The sequence below is a fragment of the Leptodactylus fuscus genome, chromosome 5 (assembly GCF_031893055.1).
Source record: "Leptodactylus fuscus isolate aLepFus1 chromosome 5, aLepFus1.hap2, whole genome shotgun sequence".
Taxonomy (NCBI): Eukaryota; Metazoa; Chordata; class Amphibia; order Anura; family Leptodactylidae; genus Leptodactylus; species Leptodactylus fuscus.
The window spans coordinates 31,703,486-31,716,318 of NC_134269.1; positions in this window are offsets into that span (position 1 = coordinate 31,703,486).

The following is a 12,833-nucleotide window of genomic DNA, read 5'->3' on the forward strand; positions in this document are numbered from 1 at the left end:
CACACAATGATTAAGTGCCTGCTAATTCCCATCACACATTATAATGTCTCCATATAGTGCTTCCATATAGTGCAATGCCACCTTAGTAGTGTCATACAATTAGAGATGAGCGAACACTGTTCGGCTCAGCCATTCCGAACAGCTTGCTCCCATAGAAATGAATGGAAGCACCTGTGATGCCGGCCGGCAAAGTGTACGTGCCAGGTGCTTCCATTCATTTCTATGGGAGCGTGCTGTTTGGAACGGCTGATCCGAACAGTGTTCGCTCATCTCTACATACAATCTAATGTCCCCTAAGTGGCCCTCTGTAAAATGTCCCCTCAGTGGCCCCACATGATATAATGACCCTTCAGTGACCCCCTATGTAATTTATTGTCCTCTCAAGTAGCTCCCACATAATATAATATCTCCTCAAGTGGCTCTTACATAATATATTTCCACAAGTGGCCCTCACATCCTATCACGTCCCCTCAAGTGGCCCTCACATCCTATAACGTCCCCTCAAGTGGCATAACTTAACGTCCATTCAATCAATATAATACCTACAAAAAAAGGTTATGCTCACCTAACTGCATTCCGAAGGAGCTGCCTGTAGGCTCTGGCTGTAGTGATGTCTCTGGCTCGGCGTTCATCTAACCTACGTGCCATAGACATCACCTTTTGTGGCCTGAATGGTGGAGCAGGGAGCTGATAGCTCTATGCTCCACCATTTTATTCAACTTTATCTGCATCCTAAGGATGCAGATAGAGTTGTAATGAGGACAGGCAGAGCACCCGAAATGTAGGACAATCCTGCTCGGTCTGGGTCAGCTGAGGTGCCCCTCACCCATCACCACTATAGGCCATATGGTTAAAGTGCCCATGATATATACCATTATAAGAGAATTATGATCTGCTGGCCAGTTACTGTTTGGCCATAGTCACACAATAAATCTACTATTTATCTGGTCACTGTGTGGCAGTACACTATTAATGTACTTTTTACAATTTTTCTATTATTTTGTGTGACACTACTCATACCCTGACACAAAATACAATATTTATCTCGACACTGCGCAGTATTATCTGGAGTATTTTTGTACTATCTCTATACTTTTCAATATTTCTAATACATACAGACTTGTAACCCTCATGTTTATAGTATAGGGATACTCCCAGGCCCTTACACACTTCTAGAAAATGGAATAACTGGTTTATGGCTTTATGTACTGATATTATACAGATACTATCTAAGTACCTACAATAAATATATTTCTTATTACACCTGTGTGGAGTTGTCTGGTATCCATCACAATACAGTTTCATTTTCCTACATATAAATTTCTGCAAAAAACAAAACAGCCGCGACTGCTTCACCCCAAGTGTGAGAAGGAGTACTATCAGAGGTGCTTCCTCCCAACCGCGGTCAGGCTGTACAATCAACATCAGGCTAAGCGAAGATCACTCCACACAGAGAACTAAATGATCCTGAAGTCTTCCTTTACTTCCTAGTTGCTATGACTCCTAGTATGTATCTGCTATAGTCTTGTATGTGTCTTTCTTGCAGTATATTACTGTATTATCCATACTGATGTAACACACTGAATTTCCCCATAGTGGGAATATTAAAGGATTATCTTATTTTATCTTATCTTATGTTTCCTAGTGTCTGTTTCCCATTCTACAATCTTTCCAGAACCTTTGGCCATTTTCCTCTGGTGTTATGTGGATTTGGGGAATTTTAAAATTGATAGTTACCTAATAGATGAGGTTGGTGAAGACAAAGGTTCATCAAGTCCAAGCTATAACCCTACAGTGTTGATCCAGAGGAAGGCGAAAAACCCATGAGGCTTATGCCAATTGCCTCATATCAGGGGTAAAAAGTTCCTTCTCGACTCCAATCTGGCAATTGGCAAAAAACCCTGGATCAACACGTCCTGAACAGAATCTAGAACCCATAACCTGTAATATTGTTCTGTTTGAGAAAGTCATCCAGGACCTCTTTGAACTTGTTCAATGAATCCACCATCACCACTTCCTGGAGCAGTGAGTTCCATATCTCTGTCATGGACTAAGTAATATACAATTTCTAGCAGATAATTAACACATTCCCGTGCCATCAGAAAATACAACTGTGATAGAGATGATACATAGCTCTGCCGTGGAGTAAGTCATTAGCATATAGTAATAGATGATTCCTAGCTGATTATTAACACATCTCGGGGCTTCACAAAATACAAGAGAAGATAAAGGATTCAATGATTATATTGAGGATCTCTCCTCCAAGCAGGACTGGTAAGTATATACTGTATATTTGTATCTACAACTATTTTTTCCCTGTTTTAGGCTGAGGCCCCACATTGCAGAAACGTAGCTATTTTTGCTGTTGCAGATTTTGCAGCAGTTTTTCAGCCAAAGCCACAAGTGGATTGAGCAGAAGGGACAAGTATAAGAACTTCCCAGATATTTCCCATTCCTTTTGTAACCACTCTTGGCTTTGGCTAAAAAAAAAACTGCCACAAAAAAAGATGTGTTTCCATAACGTTGGGCCTCACTCTTAGGCTAAGGGCCCACGTTGCGGAAAGGTAGCTTTTTTGTTGCAGAATCTGTTGTGGCTTTTTGAGCCGAAGCCAAGAAGGTCTACAAAAGGAATGGGAAACCTTTATACTTCTCCCTTCTGCTCAATCTACTTCTGGCTTTGGCTCAAAAAAACGCAGCAAAATCTGCAACAAAAAAATCTGCGTTTCCACAACGTGGGGCTTTAGCCTTAAAGAGTATTTCTATACTTTGAGTAGGTGTAAATTTAGGGTGAGGGTCAGCAGTGTCTCATGAGTTATCAATTATTATGCTGTTTAGTGAGATCTATTACATTGTTGCAATAGCATTTTAAAAATTCCGTGAGGTTTTTTGGGTTTTTTTTTTACATACATTTTTTGGGGACTTCATGGCCATGTTGTGTACGTTGAAGTGGAACATGCCCTATAACTTATATCTAATAATTTAGAATGAGCTCAACCCGCTTTACCCCTGTCCGATGTCTTTCTATGTCATGCCATTTATTGTTGGTAATTTTTTGAACATGACGCTGAAAGTTTTTGCACCTTGTTTCTTTAAAAATGTAATAAACATATAGGTAAAAAAAAAAAGAGCCCAACTCCTAAGATCTCATCTGTCCCTAAATAGAAGATCCCATATCCTAGTTCCTGGTGGAGTGGACGATGCTCAACATCATAGACCAAGGGGTCAACAATCTTGTGCCCTGTGGCTGCTGTAAAACTACAACGCCCAAGATACTCTTTCACTTTTATGGGAGTTCCAAGAACAGCAGTTGTAGTAGTTGTAGTTCGGAGGGTTGAAGGTTGCTGGAAGATAGTGTACAGAAATAGTTGACTTATATATCGCCATAAAACCAATTTCATCCCTTTAATGCTTCCCTTATTATATCTATAGGGAATGCGCTCATTATTCCGCAACTAAAATTAACAAGTTGCATTTTTCACTTGAATTTAATGGCCTTACTCCATTGTTTACCATGAATAACTTAGGTAGAGTTCTTATTTCTAAGACCAATTTTTGGCAGTGGACATATAAGTCAGTACCTCCTTTGGGTAAGTTCACAAATGTCCATTGCTCTGTCATAGAAATAGACATTAAGAAATGCAGATGGGTCCCACTCCATTGGGTGTCCGTTTACATTCTTCCCATAAAAAAATTTCTTCAATCATTGTTTTTACTTTGCTGATGGATCTATTGCGTTACAAAAATAAACAAACAGGACGGATGGAAGTGTCCATCATGTTTTTTACATTATAATCATTGCAAATGGTCGCAGACAGAGCTCAAGTTTTCGTCTAGAGGGATCTAAAAATGGTGGAAACCCGCCCCAAATCTTCCTCAGGATGGTAATAGACATGTTATTTTGCTTTTCTATTGCAGATACCACAGAATAACTGGCAATAATGCAGAACAACGTAATAGAGTCACAACCAACAGAATTTAATAACAAAGGTAATTTTTCTAAAAAAACGCAAAAAGAGTGGCAGAAGTGGCTGTGATACTGGTGGACCAATACATCATATTAGTTCATCTACTGTAGATGGGGGGGTTAATTTTTTATAGTATTATTATTATTATTATTATTAAAGGGGTTGTCCCATCTCAAGGATCCTATCTGTAGTTATGTAAATTGAAGACTTTTCCTAAATATATTGCTTTAGAAATGCTGCTTTGTTTGCCTGCTATGTGACCTTATTCCTCCCATTGTTCACACAGCGTTGCTGTAACCACGGACCTGGGAGACAGGACAAATGACATCACTTACTCAGTGCAGGACAATCCGTTCAGCTAATTGCTCTTTGCTAAAAGCTCAGCTAAAGCTGAGTCTGTTATCTCTCTATGTAAACACACAGATAACACTGAGCCCATCGTGTACAAGAATCTGCAGATTATCTGACCTGTAGAAGTGTTCTATGTCCCATAAAGGAGGGAGAGAAATACAGGAAGTGAGAAGCTGACACTGCCGGCAGCCTGCTGATACACTGAGATGGGAGAACCCCTTTAATATTATTATTTTTACGTATCGTGTAATTTTTTTTTTTTTTTTAATGATTTCCTCTGTACCTGAAGCTGATATATACAGTCCCAGTTACAGGAGGAATACAGCCTCCTATTCTGTTCTCCACAGCTGATCTGAACCCCTCTAGGAGTTCCTGTCTCTCTAGTGGTCATGTGACCGGCGGGTCAGAGGGGAGCCACATCATGGCGACTCTCATAGAACTCATTAATAAACCCTCCCTGCCTTCCCTATGGGTTGTTCGGCTGTAGTAGGGTCCTTGTAGGGTTAGTAGAGGATCTTCCGGACATATAAAGTTTATGGGTGGTCCAGGAATAGTTAAAAACTTCTTCAAGGAATGCCCCAAAAAATCTATAGCCTTCCCTGAAGAGCCAATAGCTTCTGTCAGAGCCTATCTAAATTCATAAAGGTGGATTGTTGTTCCCAGGGTGCTGATTGCTAGAGGGGTACCATGTCCTAGTTGCCCCCCACATACGCCTTTGTCCATATCGATGATACATAACCAGATATGTTGTTCAAACCAGTGTCACAACTTCAGGCCATATTAACCAAAATGGACTATACAGCGAAGAACTGTGGTGGCTAGGCTCTTCATAAAGCTGATGGTGGGACACGTGGATAGAAGCTATTTCTTAGCTCTCCACCATGGGGACTGACAATCAGGGCCGCCGATAGGGCAGTACTACCGCTACTGGCGTCAGGGGCCCGGCCAAATTGAAAAATTGGGGGGGCCCAGCCCCTGGCGCCAGGGCTGGATTGGGGGACGGGGACCGATCGGGGCCCTGACATTTCGATCGGGCCCCCTGCAGTGCCCACTGCCCAGGCCCCAGGTCAGAGGAGGTTGTTTAAGCCAGTGTGCCGGGTGTGCCGCGGGGAAAGTTCCCCAAACGCGTGCCAAGATTGGCACGGGAGACCTACTGTACATTGCAGGCACAGCAGCCAGTCCCTGCTTGTAAATGTAGACGGAGCGTCCTTTCAGTGCTCTGCTAGAGCTCAGGTGTAGGACACGCCCCCTTCTCTCCCTGCCCACCAATCAGAGATGAGCCTCTCACTGCACAGGATAAGGGACCTGCTGCTACATGTGAGGAGGAGCTCCTGCCGTCTGCAGCCCTGAATAGGAGAGGAGGAGAGGAAGCTGAACAAAGTGAAAGTAAAAGAAAACACCAGGTTAGTAACTATTCTTATTAATATCAGGCATTTGGGGTTATTAATTTAGTTTTAGTAACTCCATGTGCCTCACATTAATAGCAGTTAACCCCATCATGTCCCTCATATTAACCCCTGTGGCTCACATAAGAGTTAATAACATGTGTGACATATGGGGGTACTATATAATGAAGATATTTACTTAATTATTACCTCCATATGTCTCACATATCAGTGTCCCTTATGTAAAGCACACAGGGGGTTAATATGAGGGACATGATGGGGTTCACTGCTATTAATATGAGGCACATTGAGTTGTAACCTGTAACATACATGACCAAACTTTTTATACACAACTGTGGATATAAGTACAGACCTATACATTTCTAAGGACCCATATATACAGCCATTCTTTTTGTGGCTGTGTATCTGGGCCAAATTGAAGAGCTGAAAATTATAGAGCAGGTCCTATATCTGTCCTATACATTCCCTATATCTGTCCTATACATCACCTATATCTGTCCTATACGTACCCTGTATCTGTCCTATATATACCCTATATCTGTCTGCATTTGTGGCCCTGTCAATTAATTTTTAATGTTTATATCAGTGAAAACCACATGCGTGCCACTTGTATGCAGGAGGCGTAAGGCTGAGGCCCCACGTTGCATAAACGCAGCGTTTTTGCTGCAGTTTATTTCAACCAAAGATTCAACCATTTAGAATCTATATTATTAACTATATGTATAATATGTACTGTTTTAGTGTCATTTTGTGCCATTTTGGTTGGTGGTGTGCCCCGGGATTTTTGAAGTGTAAAAAGTGTGCTGCGGCTCAAAAAAGGTTGAAAATCACTGGTTTAATGGGGGGGGGGGGGCAGACACTTAGGCTGTATGGGGCCCCAAAATTCCTGATGGCGGCCCTGCTGACAATAACTTTATTTTACAATCAGTCATCAAATCGCATACCTACATGGGACTGTGACTATATAAACTGGATTAGGGTGCAATAAATATTACACATATACCCGACAGTACAAAGGTGCAACATATAATAAAGGCACAGCTCCTATACACTACACACTAATACATTACAGCCACATTCTAATAAAACTACACATGCCAATCTACATCAAGCGGGGGCTGAGGGATGGGGCAGAGGTCCTGAGTCTTGTTACTGGGGCCCCCTGAGACTGATGGTGCCTGATGGTTTAAAGCTATAGACCCCTCAACATTTCCTCCCTGGGAAGCTGTGGTGCCCCCCACCCATCACCAGAAAATGTGCAATATGCATTAAACCAAAATTTGACTGGTGCAAAAGTCTGGGCACCTGAACAGAAAAGTGACATTAATATTTAGTAGATCCTCCTTTTGCCTCTAGTCGCTTCCTGTAGCTTTTAATCAGTTCCTGGATGAAGGGATTTTGGACCATTCCTCTTTACAAAACAATTCAAGTTCAGTTAAGTTTGATGGTGGCCGAGCATGGACAGCCCGCTTCAAATCCTCCCACAGATGTTCAATGATATTCAGGTCTGGGGACTGGGATGGCCATTCCAGAACATTGTCATTGTTCCTCTGCATGAATGCCTGAGTTGATTTGGAGCGGTGTTTTGGATCATTGTCTTGCTGGAAATATCCATCCCCGGCGTAACTTCAACTTCGTCCCTGATTCTTGAATTATTAAATTATATTATAATATTATAAATATTAAATTATTCTCAAGAATCTGCTGATACTGAGTGGAATCCATGCGACCCTCAACTTTAACAAGATTCCCGGTGCCGACATTGGACACACAGCCCCAAAGCATGATGGAACCTCCACCAAATTTTACAGTGGGTAGCAAGTGTTTTTCTTGGAATGCTGTTTTTTTTGGACGCCATGCATAACACCTTTTTGTATGACCAAACAACTCAATCTTTGTTTCATCAGTCCACAGGACCTTCTTCCAAAATGAAGCTGGCTTGTCCAAATGTGCTTTTGCATACCTCAGGCGACTCTGTTCGTGGCGTGCTTGCAGAAACGGCATCTTTCTCCCATACAGCTTCTCCTTGTGCAAAGTGCGCTGTATTGTTGACCGGTGCACAGTGACACCATCTGCAGCAAGATGATGCTGCAGCTCTTTGGAGGTGGTCTGTGGATTGTCCTTGACTGTTCTCACCATTCTTCTTCTCTGCCTTCCTGATATTTTTCTTGGCCTGCCACTTCTGGGCTTAACAAGAACTGTCCCTGTGGTCTTCCATTTCCTTACTATGTTCCTCACAGTGGAAACTAACAGGTTAAATCTCTGAGACAACGTTTTGTATCCTTCCCCTGAACAACTATGCTGAACAATCTTTGTTTTCAGATCATTTGAGAGTTGTTTTGAGTAGCCCATGATGCCACTCTTCAGAGGAGATTCAAATAGGAGAACAACTTGCCATCGGCCACCTTAAATACCTTTTCTCATGATTGGATACACCTGGCTATGAAGTTCAAAGCTCCGTGAGGTTACAAAACCAATTTTGTGCTTCAGTAAGTCAGTAAAAAGTAGTTAGGAGTATTCAAATCAATAAAATGATAAGGGTACCAAAATTTTTGCACCAGTCAAATTTTGGTTTAATGCATATTGCACATTTTCTGTTAGTACAATAAACCTCATTTCAATCCTGAAATATTACTGTGTCCATCAGTTATTAGATATATCAAACTGCAATGGCTGCTGCAAACACCAAAATATTTAGAACTAAAAATGATTAAGATTAATAGGGGTGCCCAAACTTTTTCATAGGACTGTAGGTCTCCAATGTTTTACTCAGTGGAGACCTTGCAGTAGACTCTCTTATCATGGTCATTTTAGTTGCTCCGTAGCCCCTGATCTCCCTCCATACTTATCCCCAGTCCTAGGCCTCACCTCTCACTTTCCAGTACTTCTCCCATGTATCAAGAGTCCAGTTTCCATGACAGCTTCTGAGGGTTCTTAGGCCTGTCAACTATTGAGTCTTGCCTGTGGCAAGCCTCAATAATTATACAGTGATTCTCCTGTGTTTCAATCTATGGTACAAACAGTCTGATTACAGGTTGAAGTTCCCTAAGGCCTGGTTCACATCTGCATTTGGTATTCCATTCGGGGAGTCTGCTTGGGGATGCCCCTGAACAGCATTGACAAGTGGTGAGCTTGTCGAAGCACACGGACCCCATAGACTATAATGGGGTCCGTGTGTTTTCCATGCGGTGTCTGCAGTCATGCGGAGAGGAAAGTAGTTCATGAAGTACTTTTCATGACAGCACGCGACAAACACATGGACCCCATTACAGTTTATGGGGTCCATGTGCTTTCATAAGCTCACCGCTTGTCTATGTTTTTTGTATTCTTTTTGGAAACCCTATCCACTTAAAAAATGGTTACCCGAAGACCCCATGGGGTCTGCCAGACAGAGAAGTCCTGCTTGGAATGGGGGACAGAGTCTCCAAACACTAATGTTCATGCATGTTCCTAAACAATAAAAAAATAATAATTATTCAGTATACTGTTTATGAATCTTTTTTTGTCTTTAAGGGAATGAGGGTATGGAAGAGAACATGAAAGAGGATGGCGGTGGTAGGACTTTGTTGGTTTTGTATTTGTACAATATACTGTATATGACATTATAATGGAGACTGCTAAGAGTAGATGATGTATCTAAGTCATGTAAATATCTTACTTTGTAGTATGAGGGAAGTTCAATGTATTCTCAGTATAGGCATGAAGGAAAAAGCTGAAAATTTTGAATAAATTTTATTTTTCAATGTAGTCCCCCATAACCATGCTTGTTTGATCTGGAAACTAACTTTTCAATACCGTCCGTCGGACGCCGATGAGCTGAATACATAGGCGATTAAAGCAGGAGTTGTCACAGCTCAGGTCCTGCTTTATCGCTGCGGTCTAGATTCTGCATTTGTAGGTGCGATGTGATGACGTCACATCGGGCCTACAACTATGTGAGTGGAGTGAGAGGTGGGGGAGGGTTGGAAGGTGAGTGTAAGTGTTTGTTTTGTGTTAAACATTAAGGTGGAACATAATGAAGGGGGCCCATGAAACTGGGGGGCAAATGATGGGGGGGGAGAACAGAATGACACTGGGGCAGATGAAGGGGGTGGAGAACGGCATGACACTGGGGCAGATGAAGGGGGGGGTGGGAACGGCATGACACTGGGGCAGATGAAGGGGGGAGAACGGAATGACACTGGGGCAGATGAAGGGGGGAGAACGGTATGACACTGGGGCAGATGAAGGGGGGAGAACGGCATGAAACTTGGGACAGAGATGGAGGGGGGACATGAAACTGGGGGCAGAGGAAGGGTGTATATGAAACTGGGGGAGAGATGGAGGGGGGCATATAATTTACTGGTAACTGTAGGAGGATTATACTGTGTGGGAGCACATGAAAAATGAATGAGAATGGGCAGAGTCAACATAAAAGTGGGTGGAGCTAAATTTTGTCCCTCTTTCTACTCTTCAAAAGTTAGGAGGTATAGTGTAGTTGACGCCGCCCTCCTACGTGACATCACTCGCTTCGTCTGACCGCAGCAGCACGCAGTCTCCCGACTCCTGCCTCCTCCACAAGGGGGCCCACTGAGGCTCTGTCACCCAAGGGCCTTTAAAAACCTGGAGCTGGCCCTGGTAATACTGTATATATTCCACCCGAGTACTACGTTGTAGAGATGGGAGGGATGAATTGAGAATTCTGTTACACTTAATAGCAGTAATTCAATATATAATAAAATAAAACGCTATCTTACTATAGTCCATATAATCCTACTGTAATCCATAGACATCAATTCACATTCAAAAACCTCATTAACTATTTTTCACTTTTTTCCCCAGAGAATGAATCAAATAAATGCTGCTGTAAAGAAAAAATGTGCGGTATATGTAAGTGTCCGGGTTATGTAAGAATAACATTCTGAGATTCATTGACATAGCTGGAGTACAGAGTAAGTGAATATACTCACAGAGCAGATAGATAGACAGGATATACTCACAGCATGGATAAATAGAATAATGTGTGACTGGGAGAAGATTATATGTCACCTTGTCGATCCACAAGGGAAGGGTAAACATTAGAGATGAGCGAACACTAAAATGTTCGAGGTTCGAAATTCGATTCGAACAGCCGCTCAATGTTCGTGTGTTCGAACGGGTTTCGAACCCCATTATAGTCTATGGGGAACAGATACTCGTTAAGGGGGAAACCCAAATCCGTGTCTGGAGGGTCACCAAGTCCACTATGACACCCCAGGAAATGATGCCAACACCTCTGGAATGACACTGGGACAGCAGGGGAAGCATGTCTGGGGGCATCTAACACACCAAAGACCCTCTATTACCCCAACATCACAGCCTAACAACTACACACTTTACACACTCAATACCACCTCTCTGACAGTAGGAAAACACCTTGAAACATGTGTATTTGGCACTTGCAGTGAGGAGAGCTTGTCACCAGCAGTGAATTTGGCCCTTGTAGTAAGTTGAGGTTGGCACCAACATTTGTTTTGAAAATCAGGGTGGATTGAGCCTCTAACCAGCAGAGTTTGGGCAAATTCATGGTGGAGGGAGCCTCTAAAAACCCCAGTTTGGACCAATTCATGGTGGAGGGAGACTCTAAAAACCCCAGTTTGGACCAATTCATGGTGGAGGGAGACTCTAAAAACCCCAGTTTGGACCAATTCATGGTGGAGGGAGCCTCTAAAAACCCCAGTTTGGACCAATTCATGGTGGAGGGAGCCTCTAACCAGCCCAGTTTGGACCAATTAATGGTGGAGGGAGCCTCTAAACAGCCAAGTTTTGGGAAATTCATGGTGGAGGGAGCCTCTAACCAGCCCAGTTTGGACCAATTCATGGTGGAGGGAGCCTCTAACCAGCCCAGTTTGGACCAATTCATGGTGGAGGGAGCCTCTAAACAGCCCAGTTTGGGCAAATTCATGGTGGAGGGAGCCTCTAAAAAACCCAGTTTGGACCAATTCATGGTGGAGGGAGCCTCTAATTAGCCCAGTTTGGACCAATTAATGGTGGAGGGAGCCTCTAACCAGCCCAGTTTGGACCAATTAATGGTGGAGGGAGCCTCTAACCACCCCAGTTTGGGCAAATTCATGGTGGAGGGAGCCTCTAACCAGCCCAGTTTGGACCAATTAATGGTGGAGGGAGCCTCTAAACAGCCAAGTTTTGGGAAATTCATGGTGGAGGGAGCCTCTAACCAGCCCAGTTTGGACCAATTCATGGTGGAGGGAGCCTCTAAACAGCCCAGTTTGGGCAAATTCATGGTGGAGGGAGCCTCTAAACAGCCCAGTTTGGGCAAATTCATGGTGGAGGGAGCCTCTAACCAGCCCAGTTTGGACCAATTAATGGTGGAGGGAGCCTCTAAACAGCCAAGTTTTGGGAAATTCAAGGTGGAGGGAGCCTCTAACCAGCCCAGTTTGGACCAATTAATGGTGGAGGGAGCCTCTAACCACCCCAGTTTGGACCAATTCATGGTGGAGGGAGCCTCTAACCACCCCAGTTTGGACCAATTCATGGTGGAGGGAGCCTCTAAACAGCCCAGTTTGGGCAAATTCATGGTGGAGGGAGCCTCTAACCAGCCCAGTTTGGACCAATTAATGGTGGAGGGAGCCTCTAAACAGCCCAGTTTGGGCAAATTCATGGTGGAGGGAGCCTCTAACCAGCCCAGTTTGGACCAATTAATGGTGGAGGGAGCCTCTAAACAGCCAAGTTTTGGGAAATTCATGGTGGAGGGAGCCTCTAACCAGCCCAGTTTGGACCAATTAATGGTGGAGGGAGCCTCTAACCACCCCAGTTTGGGCAAATTCATGGTGGAGGGAGCCTCTAACCAGCCCAGTTTGGACCAATTAATGGTGGAGGGAGCCTCTAAACAGCCCAGTTTGGGCAAATTCATGGTGGAGGGAGCCTCTAAACAGCCAAGTTTTGGGAAATTCATGGTGGAGGGAGCCTCTAACCAGCCCAGTTTGGACCAATTCATGGTGGAGGGAGCCTCTAAACAGCCCAGTTTGGGCAAATTCATGGTGGAGGGAGCCTCTAAAAAACCCAGTTTGGACCAATTCATGGTGGAGGGAGCCTCTAATTAGCCCAGTTTGGACCAATTAATTGTGGAGGGAGC